This window comes from Pteropus alecto, unplaced genomic scaffold (assembly GCF_000325575.1).
Source record: "Pteropus alecto unplaced genomic scaffold, ASM32557v1 scaffold11, whole genome shotgun sequence".
Classification (NCBI taxonomy): domain Eukaryota; kingdom Metazoa; phylum Chordata; class Mammalia; order Chiroptera; family Pteropodidae; genus Pteropus; species Pteropus alecto.
This window is the reverse complement of record NW_006431956.1, coordinates 12141866-12168954: the sequence shown is the minus strand read 5'-3', so window position 1 is coordinate 12168954 and position 27089 is coordinate 12141866. Positions and strand designations below refer to the sequence as shown.

At 34.5% G+C, this 27089-nt stretch overlaps 1 protein-coding gene and 2 pseudogenes across 1 annotated transcript in view; all 3 read left to right on the top strand.

Moving 5' to 3' along the window:
* The window catches only part of DNAJC1 (DnaJ heat shock protein family (Hsp40) member C1), a 186782-nt gene that overhangs the window by 122345 nt on the left and 37348 nt on the right, over positions 1-27089 (top strand). The gene's annotated exons all lie outside the window — the stretch shown is intronic.
* LOC112475685 lies at positions 18499-18607 on the top strand (annotated as a pseudogene).
* Positions 19365-20271, top strand: LOC102891196 (annotated as a pseudogene).

The window sequence follows — 27089 nt, the reverse complement described above, 5'->3', positions numbered from 1 at the left end:
TGTTTCATAGATAGCTTGAGAAACTTTTTTACAATCATTTTTCTTGCGATGGCTATTTAACTTTCTGTTATAAATTTATCGTTTTCGTAGAAATTTTCTACAGTGGAAATAGTTTACAGTCAATTTTTGAGCAGCTCAATGATTTAAACAAACTTTTTTATTTATTATTATTTTTAAAGCCTACAGCACCTGGTCTTTCTAGGTAGTATCCCATCCAAGTACTAACCAGGCCCAACCCTGCTTCCGAGATCGGGCACTGTCAGTGTGTCATGGCCCTTAATAATTAAGTCTTTAAAGTGAGTCCTTTGTTAAGCCTGACCATTACCACACCACCTGCTCTCTTTTGCCTTGAATCTTATTACATCAGCGTTACTTTGAAATCTGAGAGCGCTTTCCACTTCCTGACAACTAATATGCTGCTTGTATTAGTCAGAAGTCATATTACTGATTAGCTGAATACTATTTCCTGTTTCTTTTGCCTATATCTCTAAATGAACCACTTCTGTCTTAGTAGGATTATGATATTATATAAAACATACTTAACTAAATTAGATTTTTTTTTGCAAGAGGAAGGAGATCATAGAAAAGATGAATCATAGTAATTGTTTCCGATCTTCTTGTCACAATGTAGGGTTTTTTCTGTCTTCTGGAGTTTTGAATTTTGTTTTTGTGTTTTGTATTGTTTCCCTTACATCCAACTATTTTTAGAGAAAACATATAATTCTTGTATTATAATTACCTAGTCGCTTATGTGTGCTGCTCCTATACCCCACTGTAAACCACCTGATTGTGAGGTCCATGCCCTTTTTATCTTTATATCCAATGTAGCATCTATTTATAGAGTAAATGTCAATTGAATTGAAGTCAGTTGTTGAATTAAACTGATCCCACGAATTTACTTCACTCCATGACTCAATACCCATTACATATTCTTATCCTGTTTGTATTTATCTTTCAAAGGACAATTTTATTTCCATTATTTTAAAGTTTCTGGGAGTATCTCACCATATTCTCAACAGGGGCAGGGCTAACTTATTTTGATACTGGATTAGATTCAAGTTGCTGGACCAGAAAAGCAGTTTTACAGTGCCAGTCTTTTAAGAAGAGATAGTCTGATACAACAATATGGTTAATATTAAGAAAATAATAACTTCCTCTGCCTAATAAAATACCCACCAGGCCAAAATATTTTCTGGTTGTTAATTTCTTCCTTTGTCATGTGAATCAGACTGCTTTCATAAATGTGATCAGTTTTTTCTCTCTCATGCTTAATCTGCATGCTAAGTTAAATTACATGTAGAAGACCCTTTATTAATATACTATGACAAAATGTTTTTCTGATGACTCAAAGGGGAATGCAGAGTGAATTCTTGGAAGAAAGACATGTTGAGGTAAGACATTTCAAAAGCACATTCAAGATAAGATGGTAGGCCATCGTGTCTAGTTTCTAGAACATGGTAGGAGTATACTATGAGATAAGGCTGGAAAGACAGGTAGGTAACAAAATGTATACATTTTTTAATGTGAGGCTAAGAGATTTAGATTTTAAATTACATGTAGTGAGGAATTTTTGGACTTCAAGCTGGAAGGAGTGAGGTGTTGATGTGCTCTGTTTTATAAAGATAACTCTAGCAGCAATAGACAAACTGGAGTGAGAGCAGAAAAGACAAAATTGGAGAAATTGTACAGAATTAAAATTCAAATTTGCCTATATTCATAGCTTACTAGTAAATAGTGGTGCCAGGACTCATGATCTGACACTAGGACCAACATGCTATCCACCCCCCACAATACAAATATATTGTTGTAAGTATTTATATGGCTGTTTATTAGAGAGAACCATGTCTTTTCATTTTTATCCCAGTATCTTAGCATAGTGCTTAAAAAATTAGTGGATACTTCATTAAGTCAGTCAATAAAAATTTACTGAGCACCTGTTAGGCATTGTGCTAGAGTATGCATATGGTTCAGCTCTAGTACATATCACCATATTTCCCAAGTAATTATAACTAGTTTACACATCCATTAGCAGTTAATGAGAGTTCCTGTTGCTCTACATCCCTCCCAACACTTGGTATTATGTCTTTTTTCATTTTAGCTCTTCTAGAAGACATCCCAATGTAGTTTTTTAAAAAGTTTTTAAAAATTAAGGAGAAATTTGCAATTCAGTAGCATTTAGTTTATTCACAGTGTTGTACAACCACCACCTCTGTCTCACTCCCAAACATTTCATCACCCCAAAAGGAAACTGTACCCATTAAGCAGTTGCTCCCCATTCCCCACCCATCCCCACCAGCTCATAGCAACCACTGATCTTCATTCTGTCTCTGTGGTTTTACCTATTTTGGATATTTCTTATAAATGAAATCATATAACGTGTGACCTTTTGTTTCTGACTTCTCTCACTTTAGCATGTTTCGATGTTCTTTCACGTATCAGTTCTTTTTATGGCTGAATAGTATTTCATTTTATGTATATACAATTTGTTTATCCATTCAACTGACAGACATTTGGGTTGATTCTACCTTTCTGAGAATGTTGCTGTAATGAACATGTGTGTACCTGTATTTGTTTGAGCACCTGTTTTCAGTTCCTTTGGGTATATGCCCAGGTGGAATTGCTGGGACATAAGGTAATTCTATGTTTAGCTTTTTGAGGAACCCCCAGTCTGTTTTCATAGCAGCTGAACCATTTTACATTCTCACCAGCCATGTACAGGATTTCATTTTCACACATCCTTGTCAACACATGTTATTTTCTGTTGTCTTTGTTATTATAGTCACTTTAGCGTATACAATGGTAAGTTATTGTGGTTTTCATTTGCATTCCCCTAATGACTAATAATGTTGAGTATTTTTTCACATGTTTCTTGGCCATTTATGTGTCTTTTTTGGAGAAGTGCCTTGTTTTGAATTGAGTTGTTTGTCATTTTGTTAAGTTTATCATATGTTTAGCATACTAGTCCCTTATCAGATATATGATATTAAGTTCATTATATTTTCAGCATATACCCTTATCAGGTATATGATTTGCAAATATTTTCTCTTATTCTGTACAATTTCTTTTCACTTTCTTTAAAATGTTCTTTCATGAAAAAAAACTTCTGAATTTCAATGAAGTCCAATTTATCTACTTTTTTATTTGTGGCTTTTGGTACCACAACTATGAATCCATTGTCAAATTCAAGGTCACAAATTTTACCCTTTTGTTTCCTTCTGTGAATTTTATGGTTTTAGTTCTTACATTTATCAATCCATTTTGTATTAATTTTTGTATATTATGCAAGTTAGGAGTTCAGCTTCATTCTTTTGCATGTTACATATAATTCTCAGCACAATTTGTTAAAAAGACTGTCCTTTCCCCATTAAATGGTCTTGCACTTCTGTCAAAAATCATTTGTATGTGCAGGAGTTCATTTCTTTTTCAAGATTGTTTTGGCTATTTGGATTCCCTTGAGATTCAATATAAATTTTAGGATGAATTTTCCTATTTGCATGAAATGTCATTGGGCTTTTGATGGAGACTGCATTGAATCTGTAAATCGCTTTGGGTAATATTCGCATTTAATAATATTGTCTTCCAACCCATGAACGTGCATGTCTTTCCATTTATGTCTTCTCTAATTTCTTTCAACAATACTTTGTAGTTTTCATCATACAAGTCTTTTCACTTCTTGGATTAAATGAATTTGTAAGTATTTTATTCTTTTTGATGCTATTATAAAGGAATTGTTTTCATAATTTCCTTTTTAGATTGTTCATCATTAATATAAAAAAATCCAACTGAGTTTATGTATTGATTTTTTATCCTACTATATTGCTGAATTCATTTATTCCAACAGGATTTTTTATGAGATCTTTACAGTTTTTTTACATATAAAATGATGATGTCTGCAAACAGAGATGATTATACTTCTTCCTTTACAATTTGGATGCTTTTTATTTCTTTTTCTTATCTAATTGCACTGGCTAGAACTTCCAGTATTAGTGTGAATAGAAATGGAAAAAGTGAGCATCCTTTTTTTTTTTTTTTTTTTTTGTTTTTTTTTTAGCTCAGAGGAAAAGCTTTTATACTTTTACCATAGAGTGTGATGCTAGCTGTGGTTTTTTTCCATATATGACCTTTATTGTGTTGAAGTCATTTCCTTCTATTCCTAGTTTAAATGTTTTTATCACGAAAAGATAATGAATTTATGAAATGCTTTTTCTGCTCTATTGAGATTATCCCCGCCTTCATTCTGTTAATGTGGTGTATTATATTGAATGATTTTCTTATATTGAATATTCCTTGCATTCCTGTCATAAGTCCCACCTCTTCATGATGTGTAATTGTTTAGATGTACTTTTGGAGTTGGTCTGCAAGTATTTCATTGACAATTTCTTCATCAGTATTCAAAAGGTGTATTGGTCTGTAGTTTTCTTATGGTATTTTTGTCTGGCTTTGGAATAATCAGAGTAATACTGGCCTCATAGAATACATTAAGAAAGTATTCCCTCTTTAGTTTTATGGAAGAGTTTGAGAAGGATTGGTGATAATTCTTTAAATCTTAGTAAAATTTATCAGTGAAGTCATCTGGTTATAGACTGGGACAGTATTTATAGAACTCCTATTATTTATCCCTCTGTTACAATTTAGGAAATAACGGAGAATATTTATGGTTTCTTATTTTTAAATATTGACATAAATTCTTATTTTATAATATTTAACACCCTCTTAATCTGTAATCATGTCTCTTTATCATCCCTAATGTTAATTTATTTTGGCCCTGGGTTTGTTCATTTTGTCCTTAGTGGCAAAGAACCAGCTCATGACTTGATTTAGTTGTTTTTAACATTTCATTAATTTCTACTTCTGTCTTTGTTACTTTTTCTTACTATCTTCAGCTTTTTTGTGTTGACTTTTTATCTCATTCTAATTAATACATTTGAGACTATAAATTTTCCTCCGAGTACTATTTTGACTGCACCCATAAATTTTTATAGTGTTTTTTCATCTATCTCTAAATAGTCTTTAGCTCTTTTCTTGTTTAGAAAAAAAAAGTGCAACTCGCTGCCAGCATTCATTTAACATCACATGTAGGAATGCTAAGTTTTCTAGGATTTGACATTTTAAGTGATTGAGAATTACTATATTTTTAAGTGGAAATGCCACCACTAAAAACAAAATGATGTCATTTGTTTCCAAAGACTATTGATAAACTAGAGTGATGCAACAATAATAAAAGTGAGATATTTCATGGCAAACTTTGGGGGTAAGGTTAGGACTGTAATCCATAAGTTATCTTGGGGTAAACACTGCAGCCACAAGCGCCACTGGTGAGTATTCTCAGGGTAAACAGGAAAAGGGTTAATTCTGCATTTTTATTTTCTCTGAGTTATTTTGGAGAGTTTTATAAAATGTTTAAATGGTTAGTTTTATTATTTTTGGTTCTTTAGTTATGAATACCTTTTTCATTGCTACGTAGTCAGGGTGTGACACAGAAGGTCTTAGAATATATCAAGATTTTCTTTGTGACCTAAGACTTGATCAACTTTTGATAAATGTCTCATATTTAAATTTTAAGTACTTTTATTTTATTATAATTGAGTTCATAGCTCCAATGTATCTTTTAAAATCAGTTATTAATTTTCTTCCTTATCTCCTTACTTCCAAATGTTAGAGTGCCCTAGAGCTTTATCTTTGAACTCCTCTTTTTTCTCTGCAGTCATTTCCAAAATGATTTCATCTAATCTCGTAGTTTTAAATCCCATCTTTATACTGATGACTCCCAGATTTATATCTGTACATGGGACTTCTTTCCTGAGCTTCAGAACTATTTATTCACCTGCTTACTTATTTTTACTTTTGTGTCTAATAGGCATCTCCAACTTAACATGCTTCTTTTTCTCTACTCTCTTCCTTTTTTGACTCTTTTGTCATTCCAGTTTTTTCCTTCTAATATTTTTAAGTTACATACTCTGTTTCTGTTCTTTTAGTGATTACTATAGAAATTGTAATATTTATTATTAACTCTTTTTCTGAAAGACATGAAGACTTTGGAACACTATTACTCTTAATTATTCCTTCTTGATTGTTATATTATTAATATATTTTAATTCTGCCTTTTTCTAATACTTAAAGACATCACTATTATATATTTACTTTTTTTGTTTTTGTACTTTTCAGTGATCGAGTCGTCTTATCATATTTTCTATTAGGAATCATTTTTTCCAGAGGTTCATCCTTTAGATATTACTTTACTTAGAGACTGTCTGTGGGAAAACTCTTAGCTTTTGTTTCTGTGAACTCTAAGTTGACAATTACGAATCTCCTCTTTTTTCTCTGCAGTCATTTCCAAAATGATTTCATCTAATCTCATAGTTTTAAATCCCATCTTTATACTGATGACTCCCAGATTTATATCTGTACATGGGACTTCTTTCCTGAGCTTCAGAACTATTTATTCACCTGCTTACTTATTTTTACTTTTGTGTCTAATAGGCATCTCCAACTTAACATGCTTCTTTTTCTCTACTCTCTTCCTTTTTGACTCTTTTGTCATTCCAGTTTTTTCCTTCTAATATTTTTAAGTTGCATACTCTGTTTCTGTTCTTTTAGTGATTACTATAGAAATTGTAATATTTATTATTAACTCTTTTTCTGAAAGACATGAAGACTTTGGAACACTATTACTCTTTTAATTATTCCTTCTTGATTGTTATATTATTAATATATTTTAATTCTGCCTTTTTCTAATACTTAAAGACATCACTATTATATATTTACTTTTTTTGTTTTTGTACTTTTCAGTGATCGAGTCGTCTTATCATATTTTCTATTAGGAATCATTTTTTCCAGAGGTTCATCCTTTAGATATTACTTTACTTAGAGACTGTCTGTGGGAAAACTCTTAGCCTTTGTTTCTGTGAACTCTAAGTTGACAATTACCTTTCTCTAGCACATTGATATTATTTCAGTGTCTTCTTCTGTTTTTGCTGTCAACTGTCAGTCTAATCGTTACTCCTTTGAATATAATCTGTCTTCTTTAGCTCCTCTGGTTTTTTAAAAGAACTTTTTATTTTTCTCCATTTTCACCATTACATGTCCTTTTATTTACTCTTCTTGGGAGATGTTGGGCTTATTGAATAGGGGATTAGTGCTGTTTTCAGTTGTAGGAAAACCTTAGTTATCACCTCTTTATATAATTACCATGTCTCATGTCTGCCTCATCCTAAGGCTCTGTTAGATATTTGTTACACTTTTTCATTCTATATCCTATATCATAACCTATCTGTCATATTGTTCATACCTTCATCCCCTTGAGCTTCATTCTGGATGGCTTTATTTTTCTATCTTCCATTTCACTATTCTCTTTACAGCTGTATCTAATCTGCTGTTTGACCTATCTAGAGTTTTATATTTCAATTTAAAATTTTTTATTTACTAGAAGTTCTACTTGGTACTTTTTCAAATCGTTTTGGTAAAGACATAGTTTTCTAATTCCTGTGGGTATTTTCACCGTGATCTGTTATTTCTTTAAACATACTAAATATAGTTGTTTTATAATTTTTGTATGACAGTTCTAATATTTAATGTCTCTCCTATTTGTTTTTTTCTACAAATTCTCACTCATGTGCCTAGTGATTTTTTTTTTCATATTATTATTGGGAGCTGACCTTTCCTTAGGAAAATATTGAACTCTTTCAGGCCTTAGATAAATGTACCTCCTTCCAGGTACCTGGTGACCATGACACTACTAGCATAGTACCACTTTAAACCGAATTCAGGTCCTGAAACTTCTTTGGATTGCCCAAGTAATATAAATTTGGGCTTTAAATTTTGGTGAGCCAGCTCATCGTCACAAATTCTCTGGAACCTTTTATCACCCTGGGGTGCTCAGTGCCCAGAACATATTTTCTTCCAGTCCCATGTGAATGGGAGGTATGTGGTGGATTTTCTTCTTCTCTTTAAACTGAGGTTATGGTCCTTAATAGAAATCCCAGTTTTATTGGAGGCAGACTTCCCACATTGTATGGACTCTGGAGTTTATTTCTGTTCTTGGAAGTTCCAGGTGCTATGAGACTAGGTTTTTGCCTTCACTTAAATTTTAAATTATAAAATCCTTACTATCTTGTGAGTTCTTCAAATATTTTATATATGCATATATAGATATTACTTTCCAGCAACAAGGATGATCCAGATACCTAGTCGGTGATAGTAAGGAAACTTTACATTTCTGATGTCTATTTCCCATACCAAATTATTTTTACCAGAGCCTAAAATTATATTTTTAACACAATTTATTGGGATAACATTGGTTAATAACATATGTTTTGGGTATAAAATTCTATAATACATCATCTGTATATAGTATTATATGTTTACCACCCAAAGTCTGTTCTCCTATCACCATATATTTGACCCCTTTACCTTCTTAATCCTCCCCCTACCCACTTTCCCTCTGGTAACCACCAAACTTGTCTGCATCTATGAGTTAATTTGTTTTGTTGCTTTCTCTGTCTCACATAAGAGTAAAATGATATGGCTCTTGTCCTTTTCTCATTTATTTCACTTGGCATGATACTCTCAAGATCCATCTATGTAGTTGCAAATAGCAGTATTTCATCTTTTTATGGTTGAATAGTATTCCATTGTATATATGTACTACATCTTTATCCAGTCATCCATCAAAGGACACTTAGGTTGTTTCCATGTCTTGGCTAAAATGAATAAGGCTGCAGTAAACATGGGGTATATATATCTTAACAAATAAGTGTTTTTAAATTTTTCAGGTCAATGCCCAGAAGAGGGATTGCTGGGTCATGTGGAAGCTCTATTCTTAATTTTTTTAGGAACCTTCATACTGTTTTCCATAGTGGCTGAACCAATTTCTATTCTCACTAGCAGTGTGCGAGGGTTCCTTTTTCTCCACATCGTTCCCAACGTTTATTTCTCATCTTATCGGTAATAGCCATTCTAACAGGTACAAGGTGGTGTCTCATTGTGGTTTAGATTTTCATTTCCCTTATAGCTAGTGGAATTGAGCTTCTTTTCATATATCTGTTGGCCATGTGCATGTCTTCTTGGAAAAATCACTTGCCCATTTTTTAATTGGACTATTTTGTCGTTGAGTTGTTTGAATTCTTTATCTATTTTGGTTATTAGCTTCTTATCACAGGGATCATTTACAGATATCTTCTCCCATTTATTTGGTTTGCCTTTTTGTTTTGTTGATGGTTTCTTAAGTCTTTATCCATTTTGAGTTCATTTTTGTGTATGGCATCTGCTGTCATTCTTTTACATGTGGCTCACTGGTTTTCCCAGCACCATTTATTGAAGAGGCTTTCCTTTCTTCATTGTATGTTTTTCTCTCTTTTGTTGAAAATTAGTTGTTCATGTATGTGTGAGTTTATTTCTGGGCTTTCACTTCTATTCTCTTGGTCTGTGATCTGTTTTTCTGCCAATGCCATACTAATTTGATATATTATAGATCTGCAATAAAATTTGAAGTCAAGGAATGCGATACCTCTAGCTTTATTCTTTTTTCTCAGATTGCTTTGGCTAATCGGAGTCTTTTGTGGTTCCATACAAATTTGGTGATTTTTTCCTATTTTATTGAAAAATGCCATTGGAATTTCGATGGGGATTGCATTAAATTTGTACATTGCTTTATGTAATACAGCCATTTACGTTGTCTTCTAATTCCTGAATACAGAAAATCTTTCTATTTCTTTGAACAGTGTCTTGTAGTTTATAGGTCCTTCACTTCCTTAAAGTTTATTCCTAGGTATTTTATCCTTTTTTGTTGCAGTTGCAAATGGAATTGTTTTCTTTATTTTTCTGCTATTTCATTGTTAGCATATAGGAACACAACAGATTTCCGTACATTGATTTTGCATCTTGCAACTTTACTTCTAATGGAGTCTTTAGAGTTTTCTATATATAGAATCATGTCACCTGCAAAAAGTGACAATTTTACTTCCTCATTTCCAATTGGATGCCCTTTATTTCTTCCTGATTGTTCTGGCTAAGACTTCCAGTATTATGTTGAATAACAGTGATTACAGTGGACATCCTTGTCTTGTTCCTGATCTTGGGAAAAGCTTCCAGTTTTTCACCATTGAGTATATTAGCCGAAGGTTTGTCATATATGGCCTTTATTATGTTAAGGTACTTTTCTTCTATACCCATTTTATTATTTTAATCAGAAATGTTGTATCTTGTCAAATGTTTTTGCAGCATCTGTTGCTATGATCATATGATTTTTATCCTTTGTTGATGTGTCATATCCTGTTGATTGATTTGCATATGTTGAACCATCACTGTGTCCCCAGAATGAACCCCATTTGATAGTGATGTATTATCTTTTTGATGTATCGTTATATTCAATTTACTCATATTTTGTTTAGAATATTTGCACTATATTCGTCAGAGATTTGGGCCTGTAATTTTTTTTTCCTGTGTTGTCCTTGCCAGGTTTTGGTATCAGAATGATGTTGGCCTCATAGAATGAATTAGGAAATATTACCTCTTCTTCAGTTTTTTGGAAGAGTTTGAGAAGGACCAGTATTATAACTTCTTGGAATGTTTGGTAGAATTCACTAATGAAGCCGTCTGGTCTTGGACTTTTGTTTTTGGGGAGGTTTTTAATGGGTTTTTTGATTTCCTTACTGTTGATTATTGAATTTGGTGGCGTATAGGCTTCCATAGTTTCCTTGTATATCTGTGGTGTCCATTTTAACTTCTCCTTTATTTTTGATTTTGTTTGGATCTTTTTTTTTCTTAGTTAGCCAGAGGTTTGTCAATTATATTTATCTTTTCAAGGAACCGGCTCTTTGTGGCATTAATTTTCCCACTGTCCTTTTCTCTTTTTCATTTAATTCTGCTCTAATATTTATTATTTCCTCCTCATGCTGACTTTGGGCTTCTTTTTTTCTTTTTCTAGTTCTTTAACATGAAATATTAGATTGTTTATTTGAGACTTTTCCAGACTTTTTATATGTGCTACTAATCTATTTGTCCATCCTTGTGCTGACACCGCAGTCCTTATTACTGTAGCTTCATAATAGGCATCTGGTACAGTAGTTTTCCAGCTTTGTTTTCCTTCTATAAAATTGTCGTTTTCCATTTTTATATAAATTTTAAAACCTTCTTGTCATTTTCTACAAATTATTAAACTGAGCTCTTCAATTGGGATTACATTTGATATGTAGAGCAATCGTAGAAGAACTGGCATCCATATGGCATTGACTCTGCAACCCATGAATCTTCAAAAACATTTTTTTGAAACTTCCTTTTTAGTACTGCTTTTATGGATCCCAAAATTTTGATATGTCATATTGTCATTCTCGTTTGTCTCTGCGTATCTTTTGATCTCATATCTTTTTTGACCCAGTAGTTGTTCAGTAGCATGTTATTTTATATATTCCATTTATTTGTGGCTTTTTCAAGTTTCTTTTTGCAGTTGATTTTCAGTTTCAAACTGTTGTGGTCAGAGAATATGATTTCAGTTTCTTAAATTTGTTGAATGTAATTTTGTACCCCAACATATGGTCTAGCCTTGAGAATGTTCCATGTGCACTAGAGAAGAATGTATAATCTGGTATTTTGGGATGAAAAGCTCTATAAATATCAATTATGTCCATTTGGTCCAATGTGTCATTTATGGTATTTATTGATTTTTGAGTTGGACGATCTAACCATTGCTGTCAGGAGGGTATTTAGGTCCCCATTATAATTGTATTTTTATCAGTTTCTTCCTTTAGTTCTGTAATTGTTTTGTAAATATTTTGGTGCTCCCAGGTTGTGTGCATATCATTGATAAGAGTTGATGTATTGCCCCTTTGTCTTTATATGTCTGTCTTTGTCTCTTGTTACCTGTTTTGTCTGATATAATTACAGCTAACCCTGCTTTTCTCTGGATGCCATTTACTTGGAGTATCATCTTCTTCCCCTTCACTTTGAGTCTGTCTTTGTGGCTGAGATGTGTTTTCTGAAGGCAGCATATGGTTAGGTCTTGTTTTTTAATCCATCTGACTACTTTGTGTCTTTTAATTGATGAATTCAGTCCATTTAGGGTGATTTTTGCTATATGAGTCTTTCCTGTAGCCATTTTATCTTTTGTTTTCTGGTTGCTGTGTCTCCATTGTTTCCTTTCCCTTGTCTTCCTGTCTGCTCTTTTAGTTTGGTGGTATTCGAGGATTCTTTTTCCCTCCATTTCATCTTTTTTTGTCATGTGGCTCAGTTGTAGATTTTTGTTTTGTGATTACCATTAGATTTTTGCAAAAAAATTTTCGTACATACAAGTCATTGTTTCCTGAATGCAGCTGATCTCCATTCACCTGTACAAGTTCAGTCCTTTTTCCCTTCCCCTTTGATTTTATCATAAATTATCCCTTTATATGATGTGCATTCATTTCCAAACCATAGTAGCTATTGTCTTTTTTAAATGCTTTTTACCCTGTTTAACCTTTATATTTAGTTAACATTCCCAGTCTGAACAAAAATTGCGGTTTCCTGTTTTTGACTTCTGTTTTTTGTTTCCAGTAGAAGAGCTGCTTTCAGTATTTCTAGTAATTCACGTCTTGTGATAAATTCTCAGCTTCTCTTTGTCTGGAAAAGCCTTTGTTTCTCCTTCATATCTAAAGGATAACTTTGCTAGGTACCTTATTCTTGGCTGGTGGTTTCTCTTTCCATATTTTGTAAATGTAATTCCACTCTTTCTTCACTTGTAGGATTTCTGCTTAAAAGTCCAATAATAATCTAATGGGATTTCTTTTGTAGGTCATTGTCTTTCTCCTGGCTACCTTGAAGAATTCTTTGTCATCAGCTTTTGAGAGCTTTAATGAAACGTGCCTTGGAGAAGCCCTTTCGCATTGAGATAATTGGGTGTTCTGTGTGTTGTGTTCAAGGCTCCAGCTCTTTTCATAGGTTTGGGAAGTTTTTGTTGATTATTTGAATAAGCTTTCTGTTTCTTTCTCCATCTTTTCTTCTGGTATACTTATTACGTTCCTCTTTCTAATGGAGTCAGCATTCTTCCCCTAAGTTCATTGAGCAACCTTAACTAGTGTTTTGAACTCTGTATCTGGTAGATTGCTTGTCTCCTTTTAGTTCTTTTTCTGGAGTTTTTTCCTGTTCTTTCATTTGGGCTGACTCACTGTGGGGTTTTTTTTTCTGTGTATTAGGTAGATCTGCTATGTCTCCTGGTCTTGACAGAGTGGCCTTGTAGTAGGTATTCTGTGAGTCCCAGTGGCAGAGTTTCTCTGGTTACCTGAGCCAGGTGCTCCAGGGGTATCTCTTGTAGGGATTTTCTGTGCTTTCCTATTGTAGTTGAGCCTTGATTACTGTTGGCATGTCAGTGAGTGAGATAGTCCCTAAGGCTAACTGACTGGCCCTGACTACAGCATGCAAACTGTTGGGGGAGGCTGGCCCATGGAGACAGTCATTTTAGTGGGGTTCCAGTGTCAGCTGAGTCCACCCTTTCTGGAGGTGGTTAGGTGGTGCTCTGAAGTCAGCCACCAGCTGTGTTGGTTCTGCAGCCTCTTGGGAGAGGCTTCCTTGCGGGTCAAGATCAGCTGCTGTTTATGCTTAGTTTGGACCCACCTGTTAGTATCAACAAAGTGATCTGCAGTTGGTTGCTGCTTGTGCTGGTCTTGGAGGCTTTTATGCTGTGAACTGAGGCCGGTTGCTGCTTGTGCTCGATTAGCAAGAGGAACAGCCACTGCTCATCTGGAGACCTTTGAGAGGTTTTAGGAAAGTTCTCATCGTGAACCGACTCCACCATCTTGACCGAAAGTCCATAGTAGACCTTTTAAATACCATTTCTAACAAATTCATCTTAATCGATCTTTCCCTTATCTGAATTCTTATAGCACTATTTCTCTACCGCTTAATCATACACTTGGGTGTATAGTGCCTTCAATTTTCTAGCATTTTGTTGGTTGTAATTTTTTTCAATTTTAAAAAACTTGCTAACTGCTATATGGAAAATAGTGTGGGTGATACAATCATAAATAAGACATACCTAATTTTGTCCTTAATATCAGCTAACGTTAAGTGGCTATTATGTATGGGGTACTGTGCTATACACTCTGTGTCCAACTCATTCAATCCTCACAGCAACCCATATGGTATATGCTTACCTTTTCCTCATTTTATACAGGAGAAAACTGAAGTACAAAGAGGTAAAATAACTTTTTCAAATTAGCTAGCTAATAAATGACACAGCTATGATTCAAACCCATTTTAATAGCTTCAGAATCCATGTTCTTAACCACTACTTTTATATCATCCAGTTGAAAAGGTAAGACAACCTAAATAAGCATATTTTGAAATCTATTCTAAGAGCTTTGGGAGAGGCTTAAAGTACTTGTACAATTCAGCAGATGGCAAGATTACTTCCGCCTAGGGGGGGGAAAAAAACCAAAGGCTTTTTGAAGGATTTGGATTTAGTGTGGGGAGAAACATTCCAGAGAGGAACTTGCATGATATAAAGCACTCTTGAGACAAGACTGTTCAGAGCATATTACCAGGAACAGTGAGTAATGTAGTTTAGCTGTGACAAAGGATACTTAAAAGTAGGTTGCAGTCAAATCATAGCTTTTGAATGTGAGATTAAGTTGTTTAAATCATATTTTATCAGTAGTACAATGATGTTAAGTCTGTATCTTAGAAATGTTTCACTCCAGTGATGTATAAGGTCAAAGGGAGGAGAAGGACTGATTAGAAAGTTATTGCAGTGGTCCAAATAAGAGATAATGAAACCCTAAATTAGGACACTAGAGGAGGGACTTCTGAATATTTAAGATTTGTCAACTGATTGGCTATGCAGAAAGAGTGGGTGTGGAGGACTAAAAATGGCTACCGGGTGATTGGAAGAGGCAGGTACCATTGAGCTCAGTTAGGAGGTGATAGTTTTGGATATAATCATTTTGAGGCATGCCGAGTTTATGATGCAACTATTGGCATAAATTTGACAGCTAAAACCAAGGAAGCATGTAAGGGAAAAACATCTAGGTGACACATGGGGAAAATCAGAACCACCAAAGGAATATTCCCCCAGAGAACTGGAAGGATTAAAATAAGTGAGAAAGTGGAATGTTGCAGAGAGGTCAAACAAGTGTGGCAAATTTATCAGCCACACTTAGGAAGTATAGGTGGTGAGAACATGAGTATGTATGCTTATACTTGTCTTATGTGTGCCATTTTATTCCTTTACCTGAGATTCTTATTTTTCTTTGCTTCCTATCATTGGTGTTCTACTTCAAATCATCATAGTACATGGAAATCAGATTAACCATGGTATCTATATATGTTGCATAGATAGGAATAAAGTGAATATTATGTGGTAGAGATAACCTTGAACAGGCTCCACCAGGAGATTTCTAGCAACATAAAAGACTGGGCTGATATGAATGAGGAAATCCAGTTTTCTTTTAGTGCCAACAACAAAAGCCCAAAACTATAGTCATAAGCAGCAACTGACACCACAAAATTAAGCCTCGGTGCCAGTTTTAATACCCGCTTGAAGCAAAAATTATTCTCTTGGGTTCATAGGCAGCTGGAATTGAGCCTCTTGCTTATATAAAGCCTAGTCTCGGGGGCTGCTGATCTGTGAGAGGAGAGGGAGAAGGGTTCCGTGGTCAGAGGCAGGAGGTGCTAAACCCCCTTGGGCCTGAAGGATGCTGTGCAGAACCTGGTCTCTGCCACAGCACTTAGGGCTTTGGGGACGCCTGTTGAGGGAAATTTTAAAAACCTCAGTGAAGAAGTACACACTAAAGCCTTAAGGGTAGTCAACAAAGAAGAGAATTGTCATTCTAAGAACAGAAGAAAACCAATCTGACAGAGACCATAAAACTAATTTTAGGATAAATGGTTAAAACCATAATGAAAGAACATGACAGGACAAAAGAAAAAGAGAACTTCTAGAAATAAAATCTACATGGAGCTCTGTTTTTTTGGACTAAACTGCTGAAATAAGAATAAATTAGATCATCTGATCAAATTACCCAGAACGCAGAACAGAGATAAGGATGGAAAATAGATACGTTATACTTTCTCATTCTAATGACAAAAAGAGAGAAAAATGGGAGATGCAATATTTAATAAAATAATGGATGAGAGTTTCCAGAATTGACAAGATAATCCTCATATTCAAGAAATACGTGATGTTCTGAACAGAATAAATGAAAACAATCTACATCTAAACAAACCATGGAGAGACTGCTGAACATTAAAGCAAATAAAAAATCTTAATACCGGTTACGCCATCAATTATCTTCTCAATCTGCACCAAAAGATACCAGAGAAAGTAGAAAAATATCTTCAAAATGCTGAGGGAAAATAATTGTCAACTTAGCATTTTACATCTTGTTAAAGTTGAAAATAAAAAGATATTTTCAGACCCTTACTTTGAAGGCTACTGAAGGAGCTTATTCAGCTAGAATATTGAACACAGAAGGATGGATAAGGCAGCAAGAAAAAGCTGTGACTAAAAAAGTAAACATTCCGATCAATTCTAAGCATTGACTGTAAATTACTGTAATGATGATCATGAATTTGGAGGGGGTTAAAAACAAGCTGAAACTAAAATACGTGACAGCAGTACTGAAAAGGAGAAGGAAATTGTAAAGATCCTGAAATGGTTTTTTTCCTATTAAATGGGAGGGTAGAGATACTGATTGACTACCCACTAATAAAACTAGGATGTATAACTTTCAAACCCATAGATGAAGGAAGAGTAAAAACTTGATCAATAGACTGTAGGAAAACACAAGGTAAATAAAAGGTATAAATTAAATAAGTCTAAATATTTCAGTAATCACAATAAATGAAAAGACTTTTCTAATTGAAAAATATACAAAATGCAGCTACATATTATTTGTAAGAGAGACATCTAAAGCACAATGTCACCGTAAGATTGAAAGTTAAGGGATAGAAATAAGAATCCTGACTCGTAATATTTATACGTCTAACAACATAACCCAAATTTACAGATGGCAAAAAAATATATACACAATTACCACACTTTCGAGGACCAGGGAACCTCTATCTCATATTTTTCTAAGATATGTAGATGAAAAACTCCCAAAGTTTTTTATGAGACTAATATAAATCTTAATTTTAAATTTGTATTATGAAAAAGGAAAAGTTAATGTCGTATTTGAATATAGATACAAAAATATCAAAAGTGTTGCGTACTGAGTTATAAAAAGTTGTTTTCCGCAATCTTAGATTTGCTTTAAAATAATATAGGAAGTAGATTGTGGATCCATGAAATAAGATGTGTCACGTATTTGTTGAAGCTGAGCGATGGGTACAGGAAGATTTATTAATCTACTATTTACATGTTTAAATTTCTTCATCTTAGTTTTTTTATTGTCACAATCAAGTAAATATTAGAATTCATTCATTATACCCAACTGCTGAAATGTAAAACCCTTTATACATACTAGTAAAATACTTGAAGCATTCCTTTAAAAATCATGAACATGAAAGTAATACATTTCCTCCCATTCAACATCACCTGGAGATCAACTTCATATAAAGTTACTCATTTGCTCTGAGACGTTAGGGCCAAAAAAAATAAGGTAACTTTCCTAATTTTCTGGTCTATTAAATAAGTACAAATATACCTAAGAACATGGAATATAGACAATTTATTGAGTTGAGCTACGCCCAGCCTAGATCTGTCATTTCTGAGTGTTCCACAGACTCAGGTCATAAATAAATGCCTGTTATTTTACACACTGAGATTGGTAGTTGTTTGTTTTGCAGTAATAACAAATACAAATGACAAAGTTAAAATTTAGGTTTTGCCAAGTATGTGGAAGAAAAACAGTAACTTCTCATTGCTGTTGATGGAAAAGTAAATTGGAGAACAGTCTGGCAATCTTTAACTGTAAAGTTGAAGGTACTCATATCTAATCAAGAATTTCACTTCTACATATATACACTAGAGAAACGTACACACATAGATGAGTCCTTTAAAAGATGTTCATTACAGCATTCTAATAGTGAAAAAATGGAAATAATCTAAATGTCCATCAATAAGAGGAATAAATGGATAAATTATGTAGTTATACGATGTGTAGAGAGTTGAATAGTTCCCTCCGAAAATTCATGTCCACCCTGAATGTAATCATACTTAGAAATAGGTTCTTAATTAAAATGAGGTCATACTGAATTAGGATGAGCCCTAAATCCAATGATTGGGCCTTATAAAAAGAGAAGACACACCAAAATAACGGGGGAAAGTCCATGGCATGATGCAGCAGAGATTGAAGTGATCCAGCTACAAGCCAAGGAACACCAAAGATTACTGGCAGCCATCAGAACAGACTCTCCCTCAGAGCCTCCAAAAGGAGTCACCCTGCTAACACCTTGATTTCAGACTTCTAGTCTTCTGAACTTTGAGAGAATCATGCTGTGTAAGATACCCAGTTTGTGGCAATAATCTTATGGCAGCCCTAGGAACTAATACATAACAAATACTACATAACAGTTAAAATGAATGAACTAGTCTACAGCCATGCCACCCTGAACGCTCCCGATCTCGGAAGCTAAGCAGGGTCGTGCCTACTTAGTACTTGGATAGGAGACCACCTGGGAATACCAGGTGCTGTAGGCTTAAAAAAATAATAAAATGAATGAACTAGAGCTATCAATATGGGTAACTCTTAAACTTTAATGCAAAAGAAGTATAAAGCATGATAAAGTTTATATAATCCCAAGGAAGACATGAGGGTTAGAGAAGAGACTGTGACCTCCGGTAAGCAGGTGGTACTAACTAGACAAAGTGGCTTGTGCTTCATTACAAAAGTGAATAAGATACACTGAGAGCTAGAAACAGTGCTGAAAGAAATTGGAGACAATAAATGCAAAGGCATATATGTTCATGAGCTGGAATATTTAATATTGGTAGATGCGCATACCGCCCAAAGAGATCTATGAGTTCAGTGTACTCTCCATTAAAATGGAATTTCAAGCAACCTCATACAACCAAAAATACTGAAAAAGAAGAAAATTGGAAGACACTTTTTCTGACTTCAAAGCTTACTACTAACCTGTATTAATCAGGCAGGCTCTCATTTCTCAGGCCCCCAGCGACCAGTGTTCTTTTTGCCCACGAGGCTCTGTCCATGGACCAGGTGGCCATGGCACGTGTGGGCATGGTAGCAAGAGCTGGCACGTGCGCCCTGGGGGCAGGAGTGGTGCTTGTCCGGTATGTATTCACTTTGAAGAAGACAGGATAGAAGACAAGATCACTGAGATGGCTTTATGCAAGCCCTGCACCTCTGGACATTGCTTACCACCTGTGCTGTTCTAAGACTTATTCAAGGACAGAAGAACTCAGAGTGCCCTAAGGAAGATTGGATAAGCAAGCAATGACTACGCAAGATTCTGCCATACACATGAAAATGATGCTGGAATCCCAGAAAAGTTGAGTTCGCATCAGGAACCCTACAAGAGTAGAAGTTATCTGTGGTCTTATCGAAGGAGGAGCTGCCAAACTTCAGAAAATAAAGCTTGATGTGACACTGAGTGGATTCTCCTGCAATGGGAAAAGATGCCCATCATGTCATAATGTCATTGACAGCTGTAAGCTGGTTTCAGATGAATGTCAAAAAAAGTTAGAACTGAAAAAAAAAATATTATGCTATTGAAATTGATCGTAGATGAGAAGTACCCTTATGTGGTAGAATGGTACACTAAATCACATGGTTTGCTTGTTGAACAGCCTTTCTCAAAAGCTAAACTTAAATTGTGGCAGAATCTGACATATGCTCAAGGAAAGATGAAAATTTCTTTGATAAGCTCCAACAACACAGTATCCCTGTGTTCATATTTTCAGCTGGTATCGGTGATATACTAGAGGGGATTATCTGTCAAGCTGGTGTTTATTATTCAAATGTCAAAGTAGCCTCCTACTTCATGAATTTTGATGACAATAGAGTGCTCAAAAAATTTAAAGGAGAACTAATTTATATATTTAACAAACAAGATGATGCCTAGAAGAAAACATTTCAATCAACTAAAGACAAAAGCAACATAATTCTGCTGGGAGACTCCCAAGGAAACTTAAGAATGGCAGATGGAATTGCCAGTGTTGATCACATTCTGAAAATTGGATATCTAAATGATAGAATAGATGAGCTTTTAGAAAAGTACATGGACTCCTATGATATTGTTCTAGCAAAAGATGAATCATTAGAGGTAGCCAACTTTATCCTAACAGCAGATTCTGTAAACAAGTATTCTTCAAGAAGATGTCTCTCCTGCAGGTACAGTTGATGGAAGAACTGATCGTGTGTTCATCTTATGAAAGACTTATTTATAATATATTCTTGCTCTGGAAGTTTTTCCTCTGTATTACTGAAGTATTTTCAGACATATTGAATCCATTAACCAGAAACTGGTTTTTTCTTCATCTCAAACACTTGTTTTTGTTTTTTTTTTTTAACATTCAATAAATAAATCTTAAATTCAAAATTTTTAATGTAATTCCCTCTTTTTCCAGAATGAATTTTATAGTTTACTGTTATGAAGTTTTTGAGGAGTTTTTTTACAATGGGAAAGTTTGATGAGCATCATTTTAAGTATTGACATTTTTGTAATTTGTGTAATGGTCTTACCATTTTTGTAATGGTGTTACCATTATGCTAATGGTAACATCATCTCCTGAAATTGTGTTATGGTTATTTTGTTTTGGGAAAATTGATATTTACCAGAAAATACTGGCACTTGGTATTTGAAAAAAAACTTGGTATCCACATGTCACTAATTATAAAATGTTCCCTATTGATGCACTGATAATAAACGTGAAATGAAAAGCCAAAATCTATATTAATCAAAATAGTGTGGTATTGGTATAAAGACAGCTATATAGACCAATGGAATAGAATAGATATCCAGAAATATTCCTTCCATATATGGTCAAATGATTTTAAACAAGGGTGCCAGAACCATTTGATGGGGAAAAGTCAGTCTTTTCCACAAATAGTGCTGGGAAAAATAGATGAAGGATTGAAGTGCTGGACCCTTACCTATACCATATACTAAAAATAACTTAAATTGGATCAAAGTCATAAATGTAAGAGCTAAATCTATAAAATGCTAAGAAGAAAATATAGGGGGAAAGATTCATGACATTGAATTGGGCAAGATTTCTTGAATATGACACCAAAACCACAGCAACAGAAGAAAACATTGGATGAAATGGACTTAGTCAAAATTTAAAATGTTTGTGTATCAAAAAACACTATAAAGACAGTGAAAATGAAACAATAGGAGAAAATACTTGCAAATCACATATCTGATAAGAGATTACTATCCAGAATATATAAAGAAGTCCTACAACTCAACACCACTAACAAAATGCCTAATTCACAGATGGGCAAAGGACTTGAATTTCTCCAAAGATATACTGATGGCTGATAACACATGAAAAAATGCTCAACATCATTAATCATTAGAGAAATACAAATCAAAACCACAGTGAGATACCACTCTACACCACTAAGATGGCTATAACAATAAAAACAAATATTGGTGAGGATATAGAGAAGATGGAATCCTTATCAGTTACTGGTGAGAGTATAAAATGTTTCAGCTGCTGCGAAAAACGAGTTAGCGGGTCCTCAAAGAGTTCAACATCAAGTTATCATATGACCCCCCCCCAATTCCATTTGTAGATATGTCCTCGAAGGAATCAAATAGGTACTCAGACAAATACATGTACAATCATGTTGATATCAGTACCATTCACAATAGCCAAAAGGCAGAACCAGACCAAATGTCCATCAATAGATTAATGGGTAAAAAAAGTGGTTTATACATACAGTGGAATATTACTCAGCCATAAAAGGGCTGAAACCTGTTACAGTGTGGATGAACACTGAAACATTGTGCTAAGTGAAAGAAAGTAAAGGTCACATATTGTATGATTACATTTATATGAAATGTCCAGAATAAGTATATCCATAAAGACACAGTATAGATTGGTAGTTTCTAAAAAAACGGGGAGGAGGGAATGGGGAGTTAGTGTTTAATGGGTACAGAGTTAAACTTCAGATGATGAAGAAGTTCTGGAGATGGATAGAGGTGATGGCTGCACAGCAGTTTGAATATACTTAAAGCCACTAAATCGTACACTTAAATAACTAAAAATAGTTAATATGGTAAATACAGTGAATAAGGGAGGTTTGTGGCATGCTGCGAAGCAGATGGGAAACAGGAGCCGAGGGGAGCAGTGTGGTCGCCCAAGCTGGTAGGAAGCGAACAGAAAGCCAGTCCTCTCGCCCCAGCCTCCCTCCAGAGGACTACTTGGAAGTTCGGTAGCCCAGGGCTAACATTTATTTAAACATTATTATTTTCTGGGGCTTTAGCTTACAGCCACTTCATGTGCTCAAATGTATCTCCTCCATCCTATGATGCCAAATCTTTCCTGTGGTTTGAGACATTAGTACATGGTCTTATTCAGGGAAGGTTCTGTACCTATAACATCATCTGTAGCTGCGTGCAGAACAAAGCCTGTCGGAAACCCTTATCCCCGACATCCCTCGCATTCTCTTCTTGCCTGCGTTCGATATCGGGCTGTTCCAACTGCTCTTAACACTGCTGTCCTTTTTGAATGGAAGCTTTACTATTCCCGTCGAAAAGCAAACGAGCTTATCGGTCTGCTTAGTTACATACAAGAACTGTCTAGTGGCGAATTGTTGCCCCCCTCAGAAGAGCCAGAATCTTTGTTTCTTCTCATTATTCATTCTGCTAGTCAGTCAGCCACCCCATCAGCCAGTCATTCATTCGACATAATTATTATAAGCCTGCTATGTGTCAGGCAAGGTGATATATCTGCTAAGATAATCAAGGAATTTATATGTTTATACCTGCTGATACATTTATTATGCCCCATTTTTATTCTCAAGTATTAAAATACATGAAGGAATAAGAAAGTACTTTATGTATTATTGTTCAAACTATAAAAATCTATTGACCGATATTGTTTATATGTAAGTGGAAAGCATCAGAAGCCATAAATTTTTAAGATAAAATGCGTAAGGAAGGAAGAAAATATGACAGTTCAATAGCTTTTTCTTGAGAGTAAGGAAACATCGGTAAGAGAAAAAACACAACAAATGTTAAATTTAGGGGAAAAAAACTAAACTATCCTGTCTAAAAACACAGTTACATATATGGTGGTACAGATATGGGTATCATGCTGTGATTTGATCTCAGTGCGAGATTGGTTTCAATACTTTTCACATTCACTTCCCTCATCCTAGGAACCATCTTCACAGATGTATACCGCTGGTCAAACATAAAAATATACTACCTTTACAAATAAGCAGCTCTTAAGCACACTCTTCACCTAAGTTTCTGTTTTCACCTAAAAAGCTGCTTCTAACCGGTTTTGTTTGTGGTCTTCTAGATTTCAGTTCAAGTCTCTTTGAATTTGCAGAGATTAGTGAAGACCTAAATAACACGTATTTTTTAAATTATCATAATTTTAGAAACTACTCCTCTTTATTATGTTTTCCTTAGCTACATTCTTGCTTTGATCCCTTTTCTCTAGCTACACCGGCCTTCCCTTGTTAGTGGCTAACACTCGAGACTACCATGTGGCATTCTTAGTCAATTCAATAAGTGTTTTCTGAGAACCTACTATGTGTCTAGGACTTTATCGGATAACATAACTGGAAAGCAAACTATGACATCCTGATCTATAGAATTTGCAAGTCTTTTCATGCCAGTGATGCTGTTTAAAAATCACAATCCTACTTTAGAAACGTTGAAAAGATATCCCACCTTTAACAATTTGGTTTGATATATGTTTTTTTAAAGATATTCCATGATATATACCCCCATTGTCAATGACAGCTTAACACTTGTATTTGTAATCTAAAAAACTGACAGTGAATTACTGAGCTAAAACTGGGAAACCTCAGGTCTTACCTTGGCCCTGTCACTAACTACTCAGTGAACCTGAGGAAGCTTTTTCAATTCTGTAGGCTCTAGACACTTTCCCTTTCTTTTATTGTAAAAGGAGAATGTTAGACTCATTGTCTCTGTGATGTCTTATAATTCTAAAATTTTAATGGCATATAGGTAAACCATTGAAATGAGGCTGTTCTAAGAGAATGTAACTACTAAACATGTTGACTTTCATGCTTGAAGAAAGCTTATTAGATTTCAGTGTATGTATATACTAGTTACTAAATTAAGAATCGAGTACTGTTCTGTTAAATAATATAACTTTTGGCAAATACTGGACGCATGGCTGAATAGAATAAAAAGAATATTGTAGATTTTTAATTTTCCCTTTACCAATCATAAATCTTGATTTCTTTAAAGAATTCTTTCAATATCTTTTGGTTTCAGTTATTTTTTCCCAAACAGTATGATACAGTAAATTTTCTGCCTAAGAATAGTTTTTCTCTTGAGGTCACATTTGTCTCTATGAGCTATAAATCTCTAAATAAAAATGTCCATTGAGTCATGAAAATGTCTCTTTGGTAGATATCTTGAGCAAGAGATCTACATTTTGAATATCACTAATCTTGCGAGATCTCCCTAAAAGAATGAAAGCAGCTCAGCTCACTCCCAAAACCTCTCAGACCTTTTACTATCATTTCCAAATACACTTGAGATTAACAAGATAGACAACAGAAAAGGTCGAGTTGTGAGACAGTCCTACTATTTAGTCTGCAGTCACCTTCACAGTTCATCCTCATTAATAGGCAATAAAAGGAAGGGCCATTTACCACCTAATTGATTTTATGATTTGGTCATCATGTTCACATGGACTTCCTTCTATTCCGTGCAAGGCCCTTTTTCATAAAGTCTTATCTGTCAGAATTCCATCCTTGTCACCAGAGCTATCAGGAACTATGAAGAGTTGGAGATTTTACTTGCAAGCAAATAAGTTAGCCTACCAGTTTCATGGATATTGTTAGAAGACACAAGACTCCAGGATCAGAAACAAAGCACATTTTATTACTCAAAGCAATGGCAGTAGCTAGAAAATCAGCATTTTTATTTTGGTTTCCTAATCCCAATTCCCATAGCACAATACAAAGAGCCAGATGACCTCCTTTACACCAGTGGGTTATTTCACAGGAGGAGGAATCCTTAGCTTAGCAAATTTACATCATTTAAAACAGGCAGTAAGCAAGGCCACCCTTTTCTCCACTGGGAGAAGTTATCTTCATCATATGGATAGTAAGAATGTTTGCTACTATCCTTTGATCCTGAGGGAGACACTATCTCTTATCTGCTGGGCCGCTTGAATGCCCTTACAACTTGACAGTAGCTTCCCTCTGAGGAAAATGACCCAAGAGAGAGCAAGGCAGAAGCTGCCGTGTTTTTATAACCTATCCTTGGATGTCACACTTCGTCCTTTCCACAATATCCTATTAGTTACACAGGTCAGCCCTAGCCACTGTGGGAGGAGACTACACGGGGGTGTTAATACTAGGAGGTAGGGATCACTGGGGACTGTCCTGGAGGCTTGTGACACAGTGGTTATATAAGATATTAATACAAAGGCCACAAGTCTGAATAAATTTAAGACGATTGAAATCATATCAACCACCTTTTCCTACCACAATATGAAACTAGAACTCAATTACAAGAAGAAATTGAAAAATTCACAAATGTGTGGTGATTAAACAAAATGCTTTTGAATAACCAGTGGGTCAAAGAATAAAAAGAGAAATCAAAAAATACTGAGACAAATGAAAATGGAAATAACATACCAAAACTATGGGATCCAGCAAAAGCAATTCTAAGAGAGACATTCATAGTGATAAATGCCTATCTCAAGAAACAAGAAAAATCTCAAACAACCTAACTTTACCCTTCAGGAAACCCAAAGTTACTAGAAGGAAGGAAATAAGAACTATCAGAGCAGAAATAATGAAATAGAGACTAAAAAGACAATAGAAAAGGTCAGTGAAACTAATAGCTGGTTCTTTGAAAAGACAAAATTGACAAACCTTGAGCTAGACTCACCAAGAAAAATAGAGGTCTCCAATAAAATCATGCCAATATCCCTGATGAAGATAGATGCAGAAATCCTTAACAAAATATTACAAACAATACATTGAAAGGATCATACATCATTATCAAGTGGGGTTTATTCCAGGGATGCAAAATAGTTCAAAATCTAGAAATTAATCTGTAAAACACTACATTAACAAAATAAAGATTAAAAATTTCCGCATCTGTTGGAATATCGTGTAAAGCATTTGACAAAATTCAACATTCATTACGATGAAAACTCTCAACAGAGTGGGTATAGAGGGAACATACCTCAGCTTAATAAGGGCATGATAATATGACAAGCCCAAAGCCAGTATTATACTCAACAGTGAAAAGCTGAAAGCTTTTCCTCTAGGGTCAGAAACAAGACAAGGATACCCACTCTTGTCACTTTTATTCAACATAGTATCGGAAGTCCTAGCCAGAGCAATTAAGCAAGAAAGATAAAATGCATCCAAATTAGAAAGGAAGAAGTAAAACTGTCACTAATTGCAGATGACATACAATAAAATGAAAACCCTAAAGACTCGACCAAAAAAAAAAAAACCAGACCAATCAATGAATTCAGTAAAGTTATAGGATACGAAACCAATATACAGAAATCAGTTGTTTCTATACACTAATACAAACTATCAGAAAGTGAAATTAAGAAAATAATCCCATTTATAATGCATCAAAATGAATAAAATGCCTAGGAATAAATGTAACCAAGGAGGTGAAGACTTGTACACTGACTATAAAACACTGATGAAAGAAATTGAAGAAAACACAAATAAATGAAAAGATATTCTGTGCTCATGATTAGAAGAATTAATGTTAAAATGTCCATACTACCTAAAGCAATCTATAGTCAATGCGGTCCCTATGAAAATTCTGAAGGCATTTTTCACAGAATTAGAACAAACTTTTAAAATTTGTGTAGAATCACAAAACGCCCTGAATAGCCAAGCAATGCTTAGAAAGAAGAAAGTTGGAGGCATCGTGCTCTCTGATTTCAAACTATGTTACTAAGCTATAGTCATAACAGTATAGTATTAGCATAAAAACAGATCAGTGAAACAAAATAGAGA